At 54.9% G+C, this 23,636-nt stretch overlaps 1 non-coding gene across 1 annotated transcript; it reads left to right on the top strand.

Moving 5' to 3' along the window:
* Nucleotides 1-21,329: 21,329 nt before the first annotated feature.
* On the top strand, nucleotides 21,330-21,432 carry LOC129075691 (U6 spliceosomal RNA). Its single transcript, XR_008529667.1, has one exon. It is a non-coding gene; the product is annotated as a U6 spliceosomal RNA (small nuclear RNA).
* The last annotated feature ends 2,204 nt before the right edge of the window (nucleotides 21,433-23,636 follow it).

Consider the following 23,636-nt stretch of genomic DNA (forward strand, 5'->3'; position numbering starts at 1 on the left):
CGCGGAGAGAGGCGCCCCGGGTCCCCAGTGCAGACTGCGGCCAGGCTCGGGAGCGAGTGGGGTGAGAGGCCGGGCTTGCTCACACCTGCGCTCACCTGCTCATCGCTCCTTAGATTTCATACCGCCTTCTTCACAGAATCTTTCTTCTTTACAGGCTCAAGGATGTCAGGGCTTGGACACATTTTAGGTTCTGGTCATTTGAAAGAGTCGAGCTGTGCAGCACGTTTCATTTTTCTCTGACTTTGTCTCCGGTGCATTTTCTTAAAAAAAAAAAAAAAAAGGTTTTTCTATGATAAAAGGAATGGAGCCACCAAGAGCTGGGGAAACTGGGACAGAAAAACAAATAAAACCTCTGTCATCTCCATCCACAAAACATGGTCATTCAGCCCGTGGCTTGGTTCCCTCTGTTCGTTAACATGGCTGTAATCCCAGACCACTTGCAAATTTAAATCATGTGTTAAGATAGGAAAACACTGAGAATAGATTATATGCATTCTCCCCACCCACACACAAAGGCAACTACGCGAAGTGATATGTGTTAATTGGCTTGATTGTAATGCGTGATCATTTCACAATGAATACGTATCAAATCTTCATGTCATGCCCTTGAAATCTATACAACTTTTATTTGTCAATCATACCTCAGCAAAGCAGGGAAAAATAGAAAAGCAGGCTTCTTCAAGAAATGAATTGCAAGATGAATAGGGAACCTAGACATAAAAATGGAAATTTAAATGGCAGATCAACCAGTCTCAATGGATCATGATTCAAACAGGCTGTTTTTAAAAAGGAACATTTCTGGCATTGATGAAACCGTTGGTGATATGACAGTGATAATGACGTTGAAGGATTTTGCGAAGGTGTGATAATGGTTTTGTGGTGATGTTAAAAAGAGTCCTTATCTTCTATGCATTTGTGAATATTTGCAGATGAGTAATGTGCTCTCTGGGACTGGCTTTGAAACATCCCGTTGCAGGGAGCGGGTGAAGGCCAGGGTGACGGCCAGGGTGACATGAGGAAGAGATGGCGTCCGTGGCCATTGTTGAAGCAGGGGGTTGGGTATGTGGGGGTTCATGAGATGATTCCTCTATTTTTTTTAATGTTTGAAATTCTCCATCATACATGCTCATAATAAAAAAGGTTTTACAAATCAAAAAGAGTGCCACCCAGGGGCTAGGACTGACCGTCTTTGGGTGCAAAGGGACTGCGTCACCTAGAACTACCCCTGCCGGCTGGGAGAGGGCGCCAGGCTATTTGACCAGCCCTCCGCAGATGCCCCGTCTCCGGGTCAGGCCTCCATGACCGCCAGGGGGCGTCCGAGACCACGTTAACCGACTCCGGGCCGAGGCTCTGGGCTGGGCTCTGCCGCGTCGCACCCCCACCCTCGCCCCCGCCTCTCTCAGAGCCCCTGAGCTATCAGACTCCTCTGTGGGGAACAATATGGGCACAAGCCTGAGAGATGCGCGCGGGGCCAAGGCGAGGGCCCAGGATGCAACAATGGCGCTGAAAACTTGCCCACGAACATTGGATTCTCCTACTGTTCCCTTATCCTGGTGTCACTTCAGAGAATTTTATATTTTTGGTTTCTGTCCCAGAGTTTCTCAAGTCTCCCTTGCGTGTGTGTGTGTGTGTGTGTGTGTGTGTTTCAAATCAATTTTTGGAATATCATGTGCCTATCAGACAATCCTTCCATTTAAAGTGCACAATTCAATCGTTTCTAGTGTATTCACATATACGTGATCCTGTCAACTCCGAAATTGTCACCTCTGTCATTGTTAAGACCTTTTTTTATCACCTCAGATGGAAACTGTGTACCCTTTAGCGATCCTCCCATCCCCTACCCTGGACCTGCACAACTGCTAATCTCTGTCTTTTGATTTCTGCAGTCCGGACGGCCCCTGTGGCTTGGATGAGCCAGCAGGCTCCTCATTGTCCCCCTGGGGGAGAGCTGCGTGGGAGACCCCCGGGGCCTCCCCGCCTCTGCCACCGTGGTCCGGAGCACGGAAGCTGCGGATTGCCACTGTAACGTGTAGTCGGCTCGATGAAACCGGCCTCTCCAAATCAGAGCCTGGCCACCGTGCCCCCCGCCCCCACGCGCACATGGGTGCGCCCACAAGGAGTCGGACCAGGGCTCCGGGCAGTTACAGTTCACAAAGGCTCCGACTGCCCTCATGGATGGTCAGGGCTTCTGTGAAATGGAGCGGCCACTGTGGAAAACAGTCCGGCAGGTCCTCAAAAAGTGGAACATCGAGTCGCCATATGGCCCAGCAATTCCGCGCCTAGGTATACGTACAGTCAAGAGAACTGAAACTGTACTTCTGCAGAAACATCCTCAAATGTTCACAGGAGCATTAGTTGTCAGAGCCCCGAAGTGGAAACAGCCCAAATGTCCATGAACAAAGGGGCGGATAAGTCAAGGGTGGCGTATCCACGCAACGGAACATTACTCAGCCCTGAAATGGAGCGAAGCTCTGACACACGCATGAACCTTGAAAACACCAGGTTACGTGAAAGAAGCCAGACCCCAAAGACCACATAGTGTGTGACTCCATTTCTCTGAAATATTCTGAATAAGCAAATCTGTAGAGACAGACAGCTGAGAAGCGCTTGCCAGGGGCGGGCGAGGGGAATCGGGTGCGACTGGAAGGAGTACAGGCTTCTTTTGGGGTGATGGAGATGTTCCGGCGTTAGGGAACCGTTGGTGAGGCTTGGACAGCTTCGCAAATGTGCTGAAACCCAGTGAACCCCACACTTGAGAATGGCTGAGGTGGGGAGGGAGAAGAGAGATTGAAACCAAGGGGCCATCTTTTAGCTGGGGAGGTGGGCAGAACGTCAGGGTCTGTTCTAGAACAGCAGGGAACAGCGGCATCTGAACCCTGCTCTGTCGGCGGGTGTGGGGGGGCACGTCTGCCCTCACCTCGCCACTGAAGTCACTGCTGTCTGGGTCACTGAGGACCTGGCTCCCTTCTTGTCCTCCTGAGGGGGCTCTGTCTCCCCCGGCTCTGTCCTTCCCCAGGCCTGCTCCCTCTCGGTCTCTCAGCTTATTGATGCAGATGTGCCCTAGGGTCCACTTCTTGGGCCCCTTCCCTTCTGGTCTCTCTCATGTGCCACTCTACCAATCAGTACAGCCAGAACTGTCCTCTGACCCCAGCCCCCCCGCGTCCAACTGCCTCTCCGCCTTGTGGGGAGGCCCAACAGGAAACCCCAGCTTCTGCAAAGCCACTGCCATCCCTGCCCCCAAACCTGGTCCTCCCACGGACTCCCTGACCCTGTCAGCGGCAACCCCAGCCATCCAGGTCCTCGGATCGACCACGGCAGGGTCGGCCCTGCCTCTTTCACACTCGACGTCCAGTCTATCAAGGGATCTTGTCCATTGCATGATGCAGGACGGTGTTGCAAACCCGACTACTTCTCTCCCCATCCCCACTTACTGTAGTAGCTTCCTGGTACAGTCCCCCTTGGCCCTTTTAGAATCTTCTCAACACACCATCTAGATTGATCATAAATCAGATCACGTCAGTCTCCTGCTCAAAACCTTCCATGGCCTCCTTCTCACTCAGAGAAAAAGCCGAGGTGGGTACATGGCCCACAGGACCCTCCATGAGCTGAGCTCTAGTGTGGGCTGGGTAAGGGCCCCCTGAAACACGCTCAAGCCCCAGTCCCTGGAGCCGGTGAATGCGCCTCACATGGCCAGAGTGTCTTTTGCAGATGGGATTAAGGGTCTTGAGGTGGGGAGATGACCCTGGATTGTCCAGGTGGGCCCCAAATGTGGTCACCAGTGCCCTGTAAGAGGGAAGCAGAGAGGCATTGAGCTCTAGCAGAGGAGAAGGCCATGTGACTAGGGAGGCGGCATTGGAGGGACGGGAGCCCAGGAGCTGGGGAATCATACAATTGTGGCCTCCTGTGGCTGGCTTCTTCCACTCGGCATACTGTCTTCATGGTTCATCCACATTGCAGCGTGTGCCACAGCTGAATTCTTTCTTGCGACTGGGTAATGTTCCCTTGTAAGGATAGACCCCATGGTGTTTATCCATTCATGTATCTACGGACACTTGCGTTGTGTCCAGTCTTTTGCAAATAGTGCTGCCATGGACATTCTTGTGTAAGTCCTTGTTTGAGATTAATTTGCAAGGGATAAATGTGAAGTCCTGCCTGGAAGGACGCAATAAAATTGCCCAAATGCAGGGTAGCAAAGCTCTGTGCCCAGAATCTGGACTTTTCCTTCTTTCTCGTGTCAATAAGGCCGAGTGGTCCTGGCTGAGTGGCTCAGTTGGTTGGAGAGTCCTCCCAAGCACCCCAAGGTTGTGGGTTCGATCCCTGGTTGGGGAGCATAACCAATCAATGTTTCTCTCTTACATCAATGTCTCTCTCTCGCTGTCTCCTTCCTCTCCTTCTAATATTCAATAAATATATCCTCAGGTGAGGATTTGAATAAAACCACAAAAAAGACCCCGTGGTGTGCTGCAGTTGCTGGGGGAAGCGTGAAGGAATGCAGTCATTCAAGCCCAAGTCGCTCGGCTTGGACCAGAGGCCGAGAGCCCTCTGGCCATTTTCTGTCAGCAGTCGCAGTGATCGGAGTAGAATTCCCTCGTTATCACAGCATCAGCCCCTTGTGTCCAGGGCTGATCAGCCACGAGCATAGAGGGTTTGCAGGTTCCACAGGGAGGCAAGACCTTGGGTTCAAATCCCAGTCCTGCTACGTCCTGACCATGTGGCTGTTTCAGTTACTCAATCTGCCCAAACCTGGTGTCCACTCCCTACAATGGACTGTTGTCTCAATGGACGGTTGTCTCAATGAAACGGGCAATGTGGCAGAGCCCTGCAGCAGAGCCTGGCCCGTGTAAGAGGCGCCACAGACTCTGCGGGGGCCCTGGGATGCGGGGGTGACGGGCGGGATGGTCGGAAGGGCCTGGGTTCCAGGGTTACCCCCCCGAGACCCTCGGCTTCGCTCAGGCTGGGTGGGCGTGGGGCGGAAACAGGGAGATCGCTCTACAAAGCGGTTCCCACTGACAGCCGGAGGAAGAGGGTCCAGGGGGGCAGGAAAGCGGGCAGGAGAGGGGAGAAGACCCAGTGGAGCTGAAGGCATAAGTCTCCCAAACGCTTTGCCCGCCCAAAGTCGGGTCTGCGATCAGAAGTACCTGCACCCTTGGAAATAAGAAGGTTTTTCTTAGCCAGGGAATTTTCTTCTGGGTCTTCACATACAGCGTTCACTGATGACTTTGGAGGGAATTTTGAGGAGAAAAGGCAATAAAAGTGATGAAGAGGCTGGAGGGCCTGATTATGAGGAGAACGAAACAGCAGCTTGGCCGTCACACAGATTTTGGGGAGACCAGGCCTCCCTCTGGCAGGTCTCCAGGGTCCCAGATGGAAGAAGTTGGGAGAGTCTGGGAGGACGTAAGGAGGAGTAATGATGTGATATTATGAAAAGGAAGTGATAGGCTAAGGATCAAGACGATTTCTGGGCAACAAGCCCGTTGAGGAGAATAATAGCGTCCCAAGGGTCATGGGCGTGCTGCTTGGCTTGATACAGTTAACGTTTCTCAAGATCAAAGTCTCAGCAACGGTTCTGCTGGGAGCGGCCACCCCCTCCCCAGCTCTGACAGTTCATCTCCAGAGTCCTCGCTTCGTTCACAAACTGGTAGCAAAGGCAGTTGCGGGTTTGCTGTCCGGGGCTGGGAGGAGGGCGCTGCAGAGGGGGCAGGTGGGGGCGGCAGGCAGAGAGCATCAGTCCCCCCAGGGAGCCGGCGCTGGGCCAGGGACCGGAGGACTGGGCTGCTCCCCGCCTAACCAGCGGGCTCTGGCCCCGGGGCCGAGCTGAGCAAACATGCCAGTTCCTTCCGGGCGGGCCAGTTTCTTCGACGCCTTCGGGGCCTCTGCTCACTGGGTCACGACCGCATTTCTGGCTGAAAGGCAGTTTCGAGCCCATTACCTTCCTTATCTCCCCAAGGCTGTTCGTTCATTGGGGCTGAGCTTAAGAGTGGGCAGAGACACCCGGGCCGTCTTCTCTGGTCCTCTTACTCGCTGGCAGGGAAACAGAGGTCCCCAAATGGTGACATCACCAAAGGTACCAAGAACCTCCAGACCGCGCGTGTGCAAGGCCAGGACCTTGGCGCAAGGACCTCACGCCTGCAACGTGCCAGGGCAGCACTATGGAAGCTGAACGTGCCAGGAATCACGCCGAGGTCAGCGGAGCCGAGCCTGAGATGCTGCGTTTCGGGCGGGCGTCTTGGTGATAACCTGCGCTGCTGGTCCAGGTCCCAGATGGAGAGTGGCAAGGGGTGGGTGGTCTCGAAGACAAATCACGCCAAAGCCCCCTCTGCCACAGGCCCCCTTTCACGGTGGCTACCTGGCCCTGGCAGGCACCTGAGAGAGTAGAGGGTGAAGACAAGAGGGGACCCCTTCCCCCTCTGGACTGGGGGCCCAGGAGTGTCCGGCCTTCAGCCAGTGATCTGGACCCTTTCTGTGCATTAGAATTATCTGGGGGCCGGGGTGGAGGGGGCGGGTGTGTGTGGTGGTGGCTGGGTGGGGTGGGCAGGGCTTTTAAAACCCAGGGTGCTCAGGCTTCACACCCAAGGGATTCTGCTCCAACTGGTGTGGGCGGGGCCCAGGCCTCCTCATTTTAGAAGCTTCCCAGGGATTCTAATGTGCCGGGCGAGAACCACTGCTCTTACATTGATACTTAGCCTCCCTCCTTCCTTGTTCCCTTTTTCCCTCCCTTCTTTCCCTCTCTCCCTCCTTCTGTTAAAAAAAAAAAAAAAGAAACAACAGTCAAGCATGGAGTCACTCCTGCTCAGCCGCATCACCCAACCCAAACCTGACGCCTAACCTAATTGCAGTTTCTGCCTCTCCCTGCAGTGGAATTTTAAACCAATCCATCTGGAATTTCCTGCTCCACACAAGTCAGGTAACCTGCCTGATAAGACCCCCTGCGTTCCCCAGGGGAAAGGTGTCATCGCCGGAGGACACGGTCCTCTCATAGCTTCTTAGTCCCACCCTCCTCCTGCCCGTAAAACCTCCCATTTTGTTGCCCAGCCCCTCGGAGCGCCTTTCTGGCTGCTGGATGGGATGCTGCCTGACTCACGAATCACTTCGTAAAGCCCATTAGAGCTTCACATTTACCTGGTTGAATTTTGTTCTTTAGCAATCTGCACAGTTAACATTTTACAAGATCGAAGTCCTCGTTGGGAGTGACCACCTCCCCCCAGTATGCACTGACCTCCCACTGTGTGCCAAGCACTGACCTAAGCCCTGAGGACTGCGAGCAGAGAACCCCTGACCGGGCGGTGCGTGAACCCTGGGGTGACAAAGTCGGGGGAGGAGAGGGTGGGCCAGGGTGGGGGCGTGGGCTGTTCTCTAAAAACGTGACCTTCGAGCACCATGGAGGGGCGGGGACTGGGCTGGGGGCGGGTGGAAGGCCCAGACCTGGGGCCCGGGGGGCTTCCAGGATGATCGCAGGGACCAAGGAGCAGAGCGCTACCAGCAGACTTGGCACCGAGCACAGCGAGGTGCTGGGCTCGGGCGGTGGAGAGAGGAGCATTCGCCCCGGGCTGGATGCTGAGAGGGGCTCCCTGGAAGTGGGACCTGTGGACCGAGTCTTCAAAACCGAGCAAGCGTTGGAAAGGGAGGACGAATGTTCCAGAAGAACCCACAGGAGGGGGCGTCACCAGAGAACTGCAGACATTAGGCGGGGCCCCTGTGGGCGCCAGGGGCCCCTGATTGGAGAAGCGTGAGGAGCCCCGCGCTTGGGTTTCGCCCTGAGGGCTGTGCCACCCTGTCGGGTCTGGGCCCAGCCACGGTGCCCAGGCTCACGGCCTGTTTCCTTTTGTGGTTTTTGCTAAATTTATTGTATCGCCTGTTTTTGAACAACCTACAAGCTACGGATGGCTTTTACTTTTTTAAGGGATTGGCAGTGGCGGGGGCAACAAAAGAGCATTTCATGACACCTGAAGATGCTACACACTTCCAATTCCAGTGTCCACGGATAAAGTTTTGTTGGGCACCGCCACGCCCACCTGCCACGGTTGTCTAAGGCCGCCTTCCCTCCGCCAGGGCAGAGTGGGGTCGCCCTGACATGGCGTGTGGCCTGCGGACTGGGGCCGCTCGCCACCTGGTCCCTTACGGAGAAGTGCGGGCTCTGTGACGGGGCTCAGGCGGAGGCCGCAGGGCGCAGGCGGGACCGGGGCCCTGGCACAGTGTCCGGCAGGGGAGGCCGCCTCCACCAGGAGTCGCCTCTTTCCGAGGGCACGGCTCCTTCCGCATGGGATCCACTCCTGCTGCTGGAATTGCACCTGGTCCTCTTCCCAGAGCAGAGTCAGCTGTCGCAGGAAGCCTGTGACCCGAGGCCCAGCCCTGCCCTGGGAGGCTCCCTCGCAGGCCCCCTGGGAGCGATGATTCGGCCACAGAGGTGGCTGGTGTGGCCGGCCTGTCCTCTCTGGCATCCTCTGTGCTCTAGGCCTGGGAGGCGCCACCCCGCTGACCCTGGAGAGCGCTCCCCTCCCCCAGCCTGCTCCTCCCCGGTCCCCCCCCAACCCCGGGGAACAGGAGGAGCTTTACCTAGAATCACATTTCATTGTTTGGTTTAGCCCATCAGGAACAGGCTGCTCATTGAAGGGCAGGTGTTGAAAACCTTGTTTTCTGGAGCCAGGAGGCCACGTCTTGTCCTCCACTGCAGGAACCTGCGTGGCTCCTGGAGGTCACCCTAGTGGCTCGTAAACAGAGAGAGAGCCGACCAGCCCAGGAGCCCCACAGGTGTCCCGGGCCCCCCTTTGCTGGGCTGACCACTGACCTTGGAGTTGGCTGGGCGAGCAGGGTGGACCAGCCACCCCCACTGTGCCCCAAGATGCAAGGACAGGCCTGTGCCTGGCCACCTGAAGGAGGTGCCCTTGCTTCTTGAGTGGCCTGGCAGCTGGTATGAGCTTGGCCAGGGAGACATGCCATCCACAGAAGCAGCCTTGACAGTGGCTCAGAGCAGGGACCTGAGCCAGACTGCTGGACCCAAGCCCCGCTCTGCCGCTCAGTGGCTGTGTGGCCTTGGGCAACTTACTCAGCCTCTCTGGTCCCTGCTTCCCCAGCTTCTATTGAAGGAGGTAATTACAGCACCTGTTCCATCAAGGTGTTATGAGAATTAAATGGCTTAGCATTTGTTCTTAGAACAATGCATGGCACAGAATGTTCTGAAAGTCCTTGCCACAAAAACTAGACAAAGGAGGGTGGTCCTGAGGGGACCTGGCTCCCGCAGTTTCACTTTATCAAGGTGCTGGCCCAGCGCTCGACAGTTCTGGACAGGTACCTCTGCTGTTGGGTCCCACCCAGAACCTAGCACAGCGCCGGGCTCAGAGCAGGCTGTGGGGGAATGTTCGGTAAGTGAAAGAAACACTCCCTTCTCCCCAAATTAATACACTGATCAGGGAAAAATAAATCCCTGAGAAGCAACCCTCAGAAGTAATTCCCAGAAGACTTTTAAAGCTGAGGCCAGTGTCCCCGTCCAGGTGGCTGCATCTGGCTGGGAACTCGGAGGCTGCTCAGTGACTCGGTGGGAGTGCGTGCCAGGGCCGGGGTGGCAGGTGGAGGGAGGCAGTTCTCGGCCGGCCAGGCCTGCCCTGTGGACGCCAGGAGGGAAGCCAGGGCCGGCAGTCACTGGGCCAACGGTGGGCTCCCCCAGCTGAGCCCATGACCGGGGCCCATTCAGCTTCAGCCCGAGGGCGGGCTGGGTTGTTAGGCTTCCAGGGGCTGGGAGTGCGGACTCCCAGGGAAGCTCCACCAGCAGCTCCAGGAGGCACGAGGTGCCCAGAGAGACAACTCCTGCTCCCTGACAAGTACCTGGAGGGATAGGCAGGGGAAGGAGACTGTCCCGGGAACCATAACTAATCTCAACTACAATTGGGTCAATGTATCTTCCAAATCTTTGTCAAGCCCTCTCTGGATGGCCGGTTGCAAAGCACTCCTAGGTCACCCAGCTCAGCCCCCTGCCCCTACCATAGGCTCAGACCCTGACTGTCATCCAGAGGGGTGGCCCCTTCCAGGAGCCCCAGGAACAAAAAATGAGGGGCATGGCAGGCTCTTTGCCCCACTCCTGCCAAAGCCAACTGCACCGCCGCCCCCCGCCCCCCCCCAGCTCCCAGCTCCTCTGCTCCTGGAGGTCCAGACGCTGAATGGAAGAGCCCAAAGCCAGCTGGCCGGAGGCAGGCGGAGGTCTGAGATCACTGCCTTGGCTGGTCCGCAAGTCAGAATCACCCAGTGAGGAAGGGAGACCATGTACCACCCCTCTACAGCCTCCGGGGTGTCGCATTTGAGAACATGGATGTGACCGTTACCCGAAGCAGTAGACAGGCTTGGTCTAAAGGCCTGATCAAGATCAATCTGGCCGGGAGCAGAGACCACCCACCATCAACAGTGGGTGCCAGAGGCACCCCTGTGAGCGATGCTGCAGTCGGGCCCCATCTCTCCCCATCCCCTGCAGGGGCAAGGGTGGGGGGCCCAGTCAGGAGAGGGCCGCAGAGTCCAACCTCAGCCAAAGCGAAGACCAATCACGGAAATATTAGAAGTTGCATCCTTAGATATAGGGTGCTTGACTGGATGAAGGCTGCTGGTACAAATTTAAACTCTGTATCTTTGGGAAACACTTGGAAAACGCACTCTCTATTAAAGTTGTGTTTCAAGGCATTTCGTTCGTTTGTTCATTCATTTGTATTCATTCGTTCCGCAGACGTGTACTGTGGCCTCCCAGCGGCCCGAGCATCGTGCTGGTCAGCAGTGAACCAGGCACAGGCTTGGCCCTAAAGGGCCTCGGTCTGGGTGTGTCGGGGGAAGAGAGGAGACATGGACAGATAATTAAAAACAACGTGTAGGCAAGCGCCGTGACTGAGCCACACACAGGGCTGCGTGGAGCCGGGGACAGGGCTTCCAGCTGGAGGAGAGGTGGGGTGCTGAGTCAGGGAAGGCTTTTTGGAGAAGGTCATGCCTGAATCGAGTGATAAAGGATGAGTAAGCGTTTGAGGGTCCAGGGGGCGGGGTGATGAGAGCATTCTGGACGGAGGAGACGGCAGGAGCTGAGCCCCAAAGGCAGGAAGAAGCATCGTGTGTGTGCGTGTGTGCACGAGTGAGTTATGTGGCTGGCGTATTAAATGAGGCGGGGGGTGGGGAGGGAGGCAAGGGCCAGACCTGGAAAGCCCAGAGCTCCCTGCTAAGGGGCTGCTTTTTATTTCATCAGGGATGGGGAGATGCAAAGGCAAGATGTTACAGGATTAGCCAATGATGTGTTAACTCCGTCACAAGGTGAGGGAAATGGAGTCATCCTTGCTCCATGTACTGTTTGGGTCCTTTCAGTTGCATTTTACAGAAACCTTGTTCCAATTACTTTGAGCACAAAAGGTCGACCAGCTTCAAAGGTGACACATCTGAGGGTAGACAGCTTCAGCTGCAGGCAGAGCGGGGTCCCAGTGCTTAGGCAGTGCTGACAAGAACTGGCCTCCCCCTTGTCTCCTATTTCTTCCACGTGGGTTTTATTTGGCGGTGGGCACTCCTTGCTTGGTGGCAACAGTGGTTGCCAGCCACTCCAGGCTCCCCTTCTGCATGGTTTAGCAAGCCAGGCACAGGGCTCCCCGGACTGCTCTAGCAAAAGGCCTGCGGCTGCTCTCATTGGCTGGGATTGAGTCACAAGCCCATCCCTGAGCCAATCACAGTGACTGATTTGCAAGGCTCGGTCATAGGCCCACCTCTCGAGCAGGGGGTGGTGCAGCCCCAGGGATTGGGGAAGGTGGGTTGGGATGGCTTCCTGGAAGTGAAATGCGGGTGCTGCGGTCAGACGGTAAACGGGGTACGGAGCAGGTAAGAGCAACAGATGTCGGGTCACATACAGGCGTGGGCAAATGGAGGCTGGCACTTGTGAGCTTGCGAACCAGTTTATTCTTGTGTTATTCAGTATTGTATTATTTATTTGTATTTCAACTGTAAACCTACTGTTGTCCACCCCTGTATTGTTAGGCCCCATTTACACGAAATGTCCAGAACTGGTAAACCCGGAGGGCCGGGAAGCGCACCGGCGGCTGCCAGGGGCTGCGGGGACAGGGACCTGGGAGTGGCTGTTAAACTGGTACGAGGCTTCCTTTTGGGGCGACAAGAATGTTTTGGAGCTAAATCGACGCGGTGGTTGCACAACATCCTGAACGTACTAAATGCCACCGAATTGTTCACTTTACAGTGGTTAACTTTATGTTATGCGAATCTCACCGCAATAAAAAATAAAAACACAGCCCATGTCCACCCCCAGGTCCCCTGGGACGCCCCCTTTTCAGTCCACAGGGCCGGCTGGGTCTTGCGACCCCGGCCCCGCCCCTCGCTGTCTCCAGCCACCTCAGTCCACCTCAGAGCGGCTGGGACTGCGGTGGGATTGCAGAGCAGAGGGAATTCGGGGCGCTCCCACTGCAGGGGCTGGGAACCTGGGTGGCTGGTCCAGAAGCGGAGCTCAGGCGTTTTCAGGAGACCTGGTAGAGCGAGCTCCAGGGAGGCGCCTTCGCAGGCCGTGCTTGCCCGCTGTACCTGTTTCCCTCCTGCTTCGGGCAGGAGAAGGACGCTGCCCTGCGCGGGGCGCCTGCAGCAGCTCCGACCGGCCCGGCCGGAAGGACCGGAGGGCCGGCTTTCCGTCTTCGCTTGGCATGGAGGATGCGCGCAGGACGCCACCACGACGAGGGGCCGGGCTGGGGGAAAGCTGTTCGCGCTGGAACCGTGAAGGAGCAGGAGGGTTCTGGCTCGCTTTCCGGCCTTCCTAAACCCTCCATGCTGGGGTTTGGGCAGCGCCCAAGCCGCCTGGGGGCTCTCCCAGACTGAGCCTGCACTGGCTTCTTCAGGAGCGGGAGGCTGAATCCAAACCTTCCTCCTTGGGTTGCTCGGCACCAGCTGGCTGCGGTGGGCTTGGCACAAGGCTCGCCTGGCGTCGGCACAGGGACTGATCCCTCTGGCTCAGCTGGGCTCTCTGATTCTACCTTGAGCTGGGGACAGGCCGATCTCCAGCCTGGGGACTGCTCTCAGTGGACGCTTCAGGGACTCTCCTGCCAGGGTCCCAGACCCGCCTGCACTGCCAGTGGGTTCAGGGCCTGTGTGAGGGGCAGACCCTGGCTCTCCCCTCCCCCACCAGCCCCTGGGGCAGAACCCCTGCGAGTGCTGTCACCAGCTCCTTCCCGGGATTTGAGCACAACTGAAGTTGGAGAACAACGAGGGACCGACTGTGTTTTGCTCCCGAAGGCCGAGATGTTTCCCCCACCCCCTGCCTGGACGTGCAGGGCAGCAAGTCTCGTGATGCTGGATTCTGGCAGAGACAGCATGTCGGGTCCTGGGCCGTGGGGCCTGCGTTGGAACCCAATTCCACTCCTTACCGGCTCCAGGACTCTAGGCTACCCGCTTCCTTCACTGAGCCCCAGTGTCCTCAACTGTAAAAAGGGGGCTCCCAAATTCCTGCCCACCCAGACTCTCAAAACGGGGCCTTATTTGGAAAGAGGGTCTTTGTGGATGTAGTTAGTTAGGGGTCTTCAGATGAGAGTCTCCTGGATTTTGGGTGGACCTTGAATCCAACGACAGTGTCCTTGTAAGAAAAGGAGAGGCCCTGGCAGGGCACCGTCCAGTACACCAAAGGCTGTGGGTTTGACTCCTGGTCACGGCACAGGCCTAGGTTGCGGGTTCAATCCCCAGTCGGGGCATGTACTGGAGGCAACGGATTGATGATTCTCTCACATCGATGTCTGTCTCTTTCTCTTTCCCCTGGGGTGAGGGTTAAAAGGAAAGGAAAGAGGAGAGGAGTCACAGAGACATATACAGAGTGCAAAATCCACATGAAGATGGAGGCGGAGAGGAACACCTGGTGCCAGACCAGGAAGGAGTCCCCCTCGGAGGGAGTGTGGACCTGCCCGCGCCTGGATTTCCGACGCCTGGCATCCTGAGCTGTGGCAGAACGGACTCCTGTTATTTTAGGCCCTCCGGTTTGTGGCGATTTGCTGTGGGCAGCCCTGGGAAATAAAACACCCCTCAAAGGCCGGTTATCCTTTAGAGCATTTGAGACGCAGTGCACAGCAGGTGCTCAGCGAACATCCAGCGTTCTCGCTGTGCAGCCCGGGACCTTGGAGAGGGCCCCGCGTCAGGAGGAGCACCCTCAGGTCCCCAGCGGGCACCCTGCCCCGGCTCTGCCCACGCCCTTCGGGAAGCCTGAGGCTGGAGCCCTGGAGAACGACCTGGAGGGAGTGAGAACAAGAAGCCGCCTGGGAAGGGAGGCTGCAGGCGGAGGGCTGAGGCCTGCAGGAGGAACGCTCGCCACCATGAATCACAGCGCAGCAGGCCAATGGCTGCCTGCTGACACATCACACCCCAGGGGGAGGACAGCCGTGACCTCATGCTGGTTGTCACACACTCGGGCGCCTCCCAGCACCGAGCAATGCTTCAATGTTGCCCCGAGGGAGCTGTCCCCACCCCGCCCCTGCCCAAGTGTCTGTGCTGCCTTCCCCGGCACACACAGCGGGACAAGCAGACCTTCTGAGCCAAGACTGTCACAGAGGCTTATTATTTGGATGCTTTCGGCATGGGCGAGGCGAACAGTTTCCACTTCCCCGAGGGCAGCTGAACCGTGAACCCTGGGCTGTGCTCCGTGCATCTGCCACAGCTGCGTGGGGCAGCCTGCTGGGATAGGCTTCACAGGCATTTCTTCCCAGGGCCGGACTCTGTCAGAATAATGGCTTACAGATGGGGAAACTGAGACCCAGAGGAGAAAAGGACTTGCTGTGTACTTCCAAGCCAGGGATGGAATTGAGGGTTTATCTTTGGCAAAGCTCTGTTCTTGCCCCGGACCAGCATCCTCAGCTGCCGGGAAGCTCCATTCTGCTGCCCCTGGTTGGTGGATGTGCCCCTGAGCTGGGGCCTCATGGCTCGCGGCCTCTGGAAGCAGCCCTGTATTCTCTGCCCTCACCCTCTGGAAGCCAGCGTGTGAACTACTCGGACTCCCACCCCGCCTTCAGAGGTGCAGAAGGCTGTCCCCGGCTCTGGGTCTGGGTTCTCTGCTGCTATATTGCCGGATGGCTAAGAGCAAGAATTCTAGGAGCATCTATTGAGACAGGGCATGGAGCAGGAAGGATGGGCGCCTGAGCCTCCGGGGTCCGCCTGTGCAGGCTGCCCTGCATCTCCCCGGAGAGAGCGACCCGCTCACTGCTGGGGAGCCAGCTCGGTGCACGGGTTTCAGCTGGGGACCTGGAACTATGGGCAGGGCCACTGTGAGTTCCTCAAGGCTCCCGCTTATTTATTTTACCATCACAACTCTAAGCCAATATTTAAGCATTACCAAGGCAACAGCCCAAATCTCCCAGCCCTTGGCCTCTATCCAGCCCCCCACGACGGGGATGAGGGCGGGAGGGGGAACAAGGAAAATGAGTCAACCGTCCCCCGCCCCCAACCACCTGGGAAAACAGTGACCCAAAAACAGGTCCCGGCCTCTCACGGCGCAACGGTTCTTTGCGCTCCTACACTCCGCGCTTTTCGCGTGAGCAGAGAGGTCGAGCAGGCCCTCTGTCCCGATGTTTTGTTTTGTTTTGGCCGTTCTGGTTGGAGCCAGTGGGGTTTTCAAACTTTTTATTGAAACTTAATAGACATGAAGAATGTGGGCATACCGTACGCATGCACTTTTTTTTTTTTTTTTCACGCACTGAACACACCCTTTCACCGGCGCCCAGATTCCTAAACTCGCAGGGGCAGCCCCCGAAACGCCCCGTCCCTACTCCGTGTGTCCGTACCCCCCAGGAGCCAGTATCCTAGCCTCTCGCAGCCCCACTTCGTTTGGCCTGTTTTTGTACTTTATATAAGTGAATCACATGCCAGGTTCTCTCTTGAGTTGAAGCCAACAACACTTTTAGGCTCTGAGAGACCTGAGTGGCCTTTCTCACCGCCGGCTCCAAGGGCAGAGAACAGAAGAGACTGGAAGGCACCTTTTCTGCCCCGTGGGCCATGTGGGTGTCCGGCCGGGAACTGGGAACATACATAGAATGGGCGGGGAGCGGGGGGGAATGATACGAATTTTAAAAAGGCACGGCCTCCTTTTTCCTCGTGTGTTATAACTTGGACTCCCCGGCTTGTCCCCGCCCGGTGCGCGGGGAAGGAGGAGGAAAGGCGGCCCCAGAGCCACGGCGGGGCCCACCAGGGGGGTCTCCAGAAGCCCGCGCTTCTCCTGGCAGGGGGCTGGGAGCTCCGCACATCCTCTTTGCAGGCCAGTGACCCTCGCCACAGCGGGGCTGTCCCCGGGTGCCCCTGTTTTCATGCCCGGTCATGCAGGCAGGGGATCGAGCAGCTCCGCCCGCCGTGCGTCCCCATGGTGGGGGTCGGCCTGGGGCTCTGCGGGTGCAGGGCTTTCGCTCTTTCTGGTGCAGTGGGGGAAGGGAGCAGTTCTTGGTGCTTTATGTCCCCTTGGCCAGCGCGTCTCAAACTACCTGCAGAGGACTAGCTTTTAAGATCTCTAGTCGAGCGCAGACTACCGCCTCTGTGAAACACAATAGCTATGACGTACCTGGGAAAATGAAATAGAAGAAACATAAGCAGTATAAAGTTCAGGTGTTCCTCAGTGTCTGCAGGGATTGGTTCCAGGTACACCGCCTCCCCAAAATGCCTTGGATTCCGAAATCCGAGGATGCTCACGTCCCTTATATAAAATGACATAGCATTTGCATATAACCAAAACACATCTTCCTGTATGCTATAAATCACTTCTGGGTTACTCATATTTCTAATACAGTGTAAGTGCTGTGTAAATCATTGTTACACTGTATTGTTTAGGGGACAATGACAAGGAAAAAAGTCTATGTGTCCAGTACGGACACAGCCACTTTAGGCCCAACTACATAGTGCATGCCAGCAACCACATAACTTTTTCTTTGATTCCTGAACCTGGGGATACGGAAGGAGGCCCGACTATATAAACCTGCATTTCTTCTTTCTTATTAGGTTCAATGGTCACAATGTTGCATTTCATAAAATTTAATAGGAAAAATCTAGCCAGGGAAAAAGGCGTATAGAAGCTTCTCTGTGCTTACTCTTGATTTCTGAACTTATTTTGTTGGAGTGACAAGCTGACGAAGCCAGGCCTGTGGGCCACACGTGGAGTGGCTCCCCCGGCCCACCCTCGGCCCCGCCCTGCGCTGACCTTGATGGCTCTCCGCGGCCAGCACCTGCCTGTGGCTCCCTCCCAGCAGCCTGCCAGCCCTGTCCTCTCCCTGTTTCTGCACATGTTGCTTTAGCTGAAGTAAGAGGGACAAGAAGTTCTGGGACCCTTGCACAAGATCCCAGGCACGTAAGCCTTGCTCCTCCCAGTTTCCTGTAGACCCAGGATTTACATGTCCTCGCTTTTGCTCTCACATGGCTTTTCTCTCTCAGATGCGGGGCAGGTTCCCCCTGGAGCTGGGTTGGAATGTTGTGCCACATCGCAATTCTCTCTTCTCCCTTTGCCCCCACCCACTGAGTCCTGGCACCCCTGCCGTCACCCTCAGGGAGATGCTGAGTGTGTGGGAAGGGGGCTCCTAGAGTGTGTAGGAGGGACCTTCACCCCTCCTCGCCTGGATCTTCATCCTGTGGTTCAATCCTGAGATCACATGTCCTGGGCTTTTCCCCACAGGAAGGTCTCAGGGCCACGCGGGCCAGCGGCTTTATTCCGGCCAAGGTCCCCACCAGGTACGTAGCCAGGCCCTGGCCCCCAGCGCCCGCCCTGTGCGGCAGGAGGCCCACGGTCTCGGCTCCTCCTGCTCCGGGGAGCTCTCCGAGACTGCTCGCCGTCCCTCCCCTTGCGGCCGGGTCCGCTCCGTCGGGGCCAACTGCGGTGTGACCAGCCCCCGCAGCAAAGGACAGAGGCAAACGCCTCCTCTGCCACCTCTGCCCCAGGTGCCACCAGACTCGTCTGAGCAGAGTGTCACAGACGTGGAGGGAGGCTGGTGAGGAGGGTGGAGTGCGCTTGATACTTGAGACGGATCCTGTCAGGGCTGCTTTAGGGACAGACTGGCTTGGCGAGGACGGGGAACTCCGACCAATGGCACACGCAGGCCGGCGGCACAGGGATTTACGATCTGTCACCATTCCTGCTGTGGACAAGCCTTCTTGCTTTTCCCTTTCCTCTCCTCATTCTTCTACTTTCTTTCTTTCCTTTTTTTTTTTTTTTTCCTATTTAATAACCCTGGCTGCATATTTTCTCTAAACCAAACCATCTGTTTACTAGCTTTTATAAGCACAATAAAGTCAGTAAGGACCCGGAGCCCTTGCCCTGGCGTCTCCAGGAGGCCCGGGGAAGAACTTAAGGGTCCCCGGAGGTCGCATGTCCAGCAGGGTCCTTTAGTGCCTGAGGTTGTCTGTTCACAGCAGAGTCTCCTTGGAGAGGCACAGTGGAGCCATGGCAGCCTTTGCACGGCTCCCTTTTCGGCAGTGACATCACAGGATTTGGGGGTCACCTGCCTGCCGGATAAGGAGCTAGTGCGGAGAGGCTGGAGCGAGGTGGCTGCGTGAATCTGGGCTCCCCGGGTGCCAAGATCGCTCCATCCCGAGCTGTGAGTTCGGGTGAGCCCGGGAAAACAATTCAACAACACCGCTCAGCGCCTAGGTGACAGGAAAAAAAGAAGAGTCTGTTTGGGAACAGATTTCGGCCTCCCTTTCCAAGGCATTAGTAATTCAAGCAGCAGCGAGTGTAATATTTACTTGGGAACCTATGAAAAGGCGTATAACAATGTCCTTCTCACAGCTTTCATCATTGGCTCGCCGGGCTCCGAACGCAGTCCGCCACCTAATCACGAACAGAGGCGGCCCCTGCCATCTGGCAGCCAGGCAGCAGCACGCTGCTGTCAGCGGGGACCGGGCCCCTTCGAGGGCCAGGTGTCACCAGGCCTGGGGTCGGGGCGGGGCCCAGGAAACCTGGAATGGCAGCCCCACCCAGCCCCTCCTCGGAGGGTGGCACAGGGCACCTCTTGTTGGACAAAGAAACTAGGATGATGACAATTGCAGTGTCTGGCCCCGCAAGCCGGCTGGGCGACGGATGGCCTCTTAGGTCAGCAGAACTCGGCTTTAAGTTTTTAAAAGTTTCACTTACTTATTTTATTTATTTATTTTTTGGTGGGGAAGAAGGGTGGGAAGTGAGAGGTAGGACGGCCAACCGTCCCCGTTTGCTTGGGACTGAGAGGGCCACGGGACTGGCCGGTCTCGGAGCGGAAGGGTGCCACGCCAACTGGAATGAGGTGGTCATCCTCGTCGGGAGGAGCTGTCCCAACTCACTGCTTGTCACCGGGAAAATCGGGTAACCTCCCTGGGTCTCCTCTATAAAAGGAATAGATTGGGCTATGGGGGGAGATGCAGATTCAATGGCCTCCGGGCTGGGTGGGTAACCCGGCAGCAAGGGATAGGTATGAGGCACGGCCCGTGGGGTGGTGGGGCCCAAGGACACCTGGACAAGAGGCCCCGTTCCTCAACCAGCCCACCGCCGCCAGGTGGGATGTGAGCCCAGGCCTGCCAGACATCTGATTTTGTAAAGACGTTTTTGCGAAAACTACCAAATTCTGAAACGTCGGCTCCTGTATGGACATGTTGTCCATATGGCTCCCGTATGACAGCTCGCAGAGACCACACCAACATGTCCGGCTGCCGCGCTGGCCTCTGGGCCACTGGCCTGCAGCCCCGTGGCTGCAGGATTTCTAGGTGACCCGCCGGTCCTGAACTGCAGGGGCTTCCCGAACTCCAGCCAGCTGTCCCCTCCCCAACTCCGTCCCCTCATTTATTTGGAAATTAGTGATAGGGTTTACTTTGAGGAAGAATAAGCAAATATATATGTATCTATTTGAAAAGCGGATTTCAGGGGCTGAATCCTAAAAGCAATTTCTGCAAAGTGTCTCAGGCCTGCATATTTATCCATTTATTTAGGTGCTATGGATGCGATGCTTTTTAAGATGTCGGCTGTGACCTGGTGACCGTCATGGTAAGTGAAAGAAGCCAGACACAAAAGGCCTCCTGACGTATGATTGCATTGATGGGAAATGTCCAGAGCAGGCGAATCCGCAGAGACAGGAAGGAGATGCGTGGGTGCCAGGGCTGGGGGAAGGGGGCGTGGGGTAACTGCTAATGGGTACAGGGTTTCTTTTTGAGGTGATGAAAATGTTCTGGGATTTGATAGTGCTGACGGCCATACAACCTTGTGAATGTCCCAGAAACCACTGAATAGTCCACTTTAAAATAGTGAATGTTATGGTATGTGAATTGCACCTCAATTTAAAAATATACTGTTAAGGTGTCAATTACCCCAACTTGAACTATAGATTTTATGCAATCCCAGGCAAAATTTCAGCAGGCTTCTTTTGGATAGAAATTGACAAACTGATTCTGAAGCTAAATGAAAAAATGTAAAGGACATGGAATAGCCAAACAACATTGAAAACGAAGAGCAAAGGAGGAGGAAGTCTCACGCTCCCTAATTTCAAGACTTATAAGGCTACGTAATCAAGACAGTGTGGTACTGGCGTAAAGACAGACAAATAGATCAATGGAACAGAGTAGAGAGCCCAGAAATAGACCCACACAAATATGGACAACAGATTTTCAACAAAGGTTCAAAGGCAATTCAGTGGAAAAAGAATAGTCATTTCAACAAATGTTCTGGAACAACTGAATATCCATATGCAAAAAAAAAACAAAAAAAAAACCTCAATCCATCCATACCTTGCATCATATAAAAATATTAACCCCAAACAGACTTAAATGTAAAATGTAATAATATAAAACTTTTAGGAGAAAACTCTGTAGCATTGGGTCAGACAAAGATTTCCTAGAAATGGCACCCAGAGTATGGTCCATAAAAGAACAACTTGATATAAATTGGACTTAATTCAAATGAAAAACTTCTGGTTTGTTTTTGAAACACACTGTTAAGAGACTGAAGACAAGCCACAGGCTGTTATAAAATATTTACAAATCATATATCTGATAAAGGGGTTGTATTAAAAAAATATAAAGAACTCTGAAAAGTTAATAAGAAAGCCCATTTTAAAAAATGGGCCAAATATTTGAACAGATGCTTATTTTATTTAATAAGCTATATGTTCCTTTTTGGATGGCCAATAAACATATGAGAAAATGCTTCATTAGTCATTAGGGAAATGCAAATTAAAACCACAATGAGATATTGCTACATACCTATTAGCATGATGAAAATGAAAAAGACTGACCAGGCCAAGTGTTGGCAGAGATGTGGAGCAACTGGAACTCTCATATATCGCTGGTGGGAATGTAAAATAGTACAACCACTTTGGAAAACAGTTTGGCAGCTTTTAAAAAAGTTAAGCATAGCGCTTGGCTTGGCAGCACATAGGCTAGAATTGGAAGGATACAGAGATTAGCGCGTGCCCTGAGCAAGGTGACACACAGATCCGTGAAGTGTTCCATATTTAAAAAAAATTAAACATACAACTGCCATATGACTCAGCCACTCTCCTCCTCAATGTTTACCCCAAAGAAAAGGAAATACATATTCACACAAAGACTTGTATATGAATGTTCATGGGAGCACTAGTTATACAAAGAAAAACTGGGAACAACCCAAGTGCCCATCAGCAGGTGAATAGATAAATACATGGTGGTATATCCATGCAATGGAATATCACTCAGCAAGAAAAAGAAATGGACTATTTCTTGCAATAACATATAAATGTCTGGAGATAACATATATGTCTCAAAATAAGTATATGTTGAACAAAATAAGGCAGACAAAAGCCGAAAAAGGACATACTTGCACTAGTTTGCTCGGCTGCTGTAACAAGCACCGCAGGCTCGGGGCTTAAACAGCGGGGGTTTGTTTTCTCGCAGTCCTGGGGGCTGAGTCCGAGATCAGGTTGTTGGCAGGTCTACTTCCCCTCGAGGCCTCTTTCCTCGGCTTGTAGGTGGATCTTCGGCTGGTATCTTCACGTGGTATCGCTCTGCATGTGTGTGTCCTACTCTCTTCTTATAAGGCTGAGCCTAATGATGTTATTTTAACCTAATTACCTCTTTTAAAAAGCTCTGTCTCCAAATACAGTCACATTCTGAGGCATTGGGGGTTAGGACTTTGATGTATGAATTTTGGGAGGGACACAGTTTATCCCATTACAATACTATGTGGTCACATTTATGTAAAGGCCTGTCAGCTAATCCACGGTGCCAGGAAGCAGGAAGAGTGCTGCCTGGGGGCGGGGGAGCAGGGGGTGGCGGGGAGCGACGATGCGCCCCAGGAAACGTCGGGGAGCGGTGGGTATGCTCATTACCTTCACTGTGGAGACGTTTTCACGAATGTGTACATATGCCCAAAGTTATCAAACTGTGTACTTGAAACGGGTGCTGTTTATTGCATGTCAATTACACATGGTATCTTTAAAAAAGCCATTGCAGGGGTTCAGTTCTAGAAAGAAGCCTTCCCCAAGCGTCCTGGGCCTGCTACCCTTCCAGCACCATCCTGCCCACAGATGCCCACGGGGAGCCTGTGGTGAACGGTTCTTTCCTGTCACTTGCTTTCCCGTAGCCTTGTCAACCTGTGATCTATGATGTGTCACTCTGGTGGTTGTGTTATCTTGTACGAGACTGTTGACCTTAAGAGAGGAAGACATGAGCTCTTAAAAACAGAGAGCTTTCTCCAGCTGGTGGCAGATGGAGTTGAGAGATGCAGAGCGGGAAGGACCCGATGTACCACTGCTGCTTTGAAGGTGGAGGGACCATGTGAGAAGGAACAGAGGGCCCCCAAGTTGTCAAGGGAACCCCTTAGCTGACAGCCAGCAAGACGGCAGGGGCCTCAGTCACCTCCGTGCACTGAGACTCCATGTTTGTGCCCCACCCTCCACAGATTCATAGGTTGAGAACTAGCCCCCACCACTGTGATGGTGTTAGGGGTGGGGCATTAGGGGGTGATTAGATCATGATTGGGTTTAGTGCCTATAAGAGAGACCCCCGAGAGTTCTCTCGCCCCTTCCGCCACCTGTGGACACAGTGAGGTGATGGCCATCTATGAACCAGCAAACGGCTTCTCACCAGCCGCCGAATCTGCTGGCACCTTGGCCTTGGAATTCTCAGACTCCAGAACGGTGGGAAGTGAGTTTTAAAGCTGCCCAGGCTGCGGCATTCTGTTATAGCGGCCCAAGTAGACCGACTGTCCTAGACCTGCTTTCTGTGACTGGCTAGAGTGAACGTGGAGGTGGATTCTTTCTGGAAGCTTCCAGGTAAGACGCCGGCTGGTAGTGCCTCGGCGGCGGGACCCTGCGCACGGGCCCAGTGAACCCGCCCCGACTGCTGACTTGCAGAGCCGGGAGCTACTAAGTGGGCGCTGTTGTAAACTGGTGAGCGCATGCGAACTTGTCGCAGCATAAGAAGGGGTGCGTTTCTCAGAGAGCGCTCCCTGGCCGCCCCACCTGAAGCAGCGCTCCCACCCCCCGAATACCACACTGCTGTTTCCTCTCGTCCCTCTGCTACCTGCAAAGCCAACTTTTGTCTCCTTTGTCTGACTCTCTCCTGTACTAGCACCTGGCCCAGGAAGGCGGGCGGTGTAGACGTTGTTCCCCTGGGGATCTGGGGTACCTGGGCCCAGGCGACCTGCACCTGTCTCTGAGTCACTGTCATTGGATGGTGGAATT

This window comes from Pteronotus mesoamericanus, unplaced genomic scaffold (genome assembly GCF_021234165.1).
Source record: "Pteronotus mesoamericanus isolate MK-2021 breed Mesoamerican mustached bat unplaced genomic scaffold, CSHL_Meso_final contig_557, whole genome shotgun sequence".
Classification (NCBI taxonomy): domain Eukaryota; kingdom Metazoa; phylum Chordata; class Mammalia; order Chiroptera; family Mormoopidae; genus Pteronotus; species Pteronotus mesoamericanus.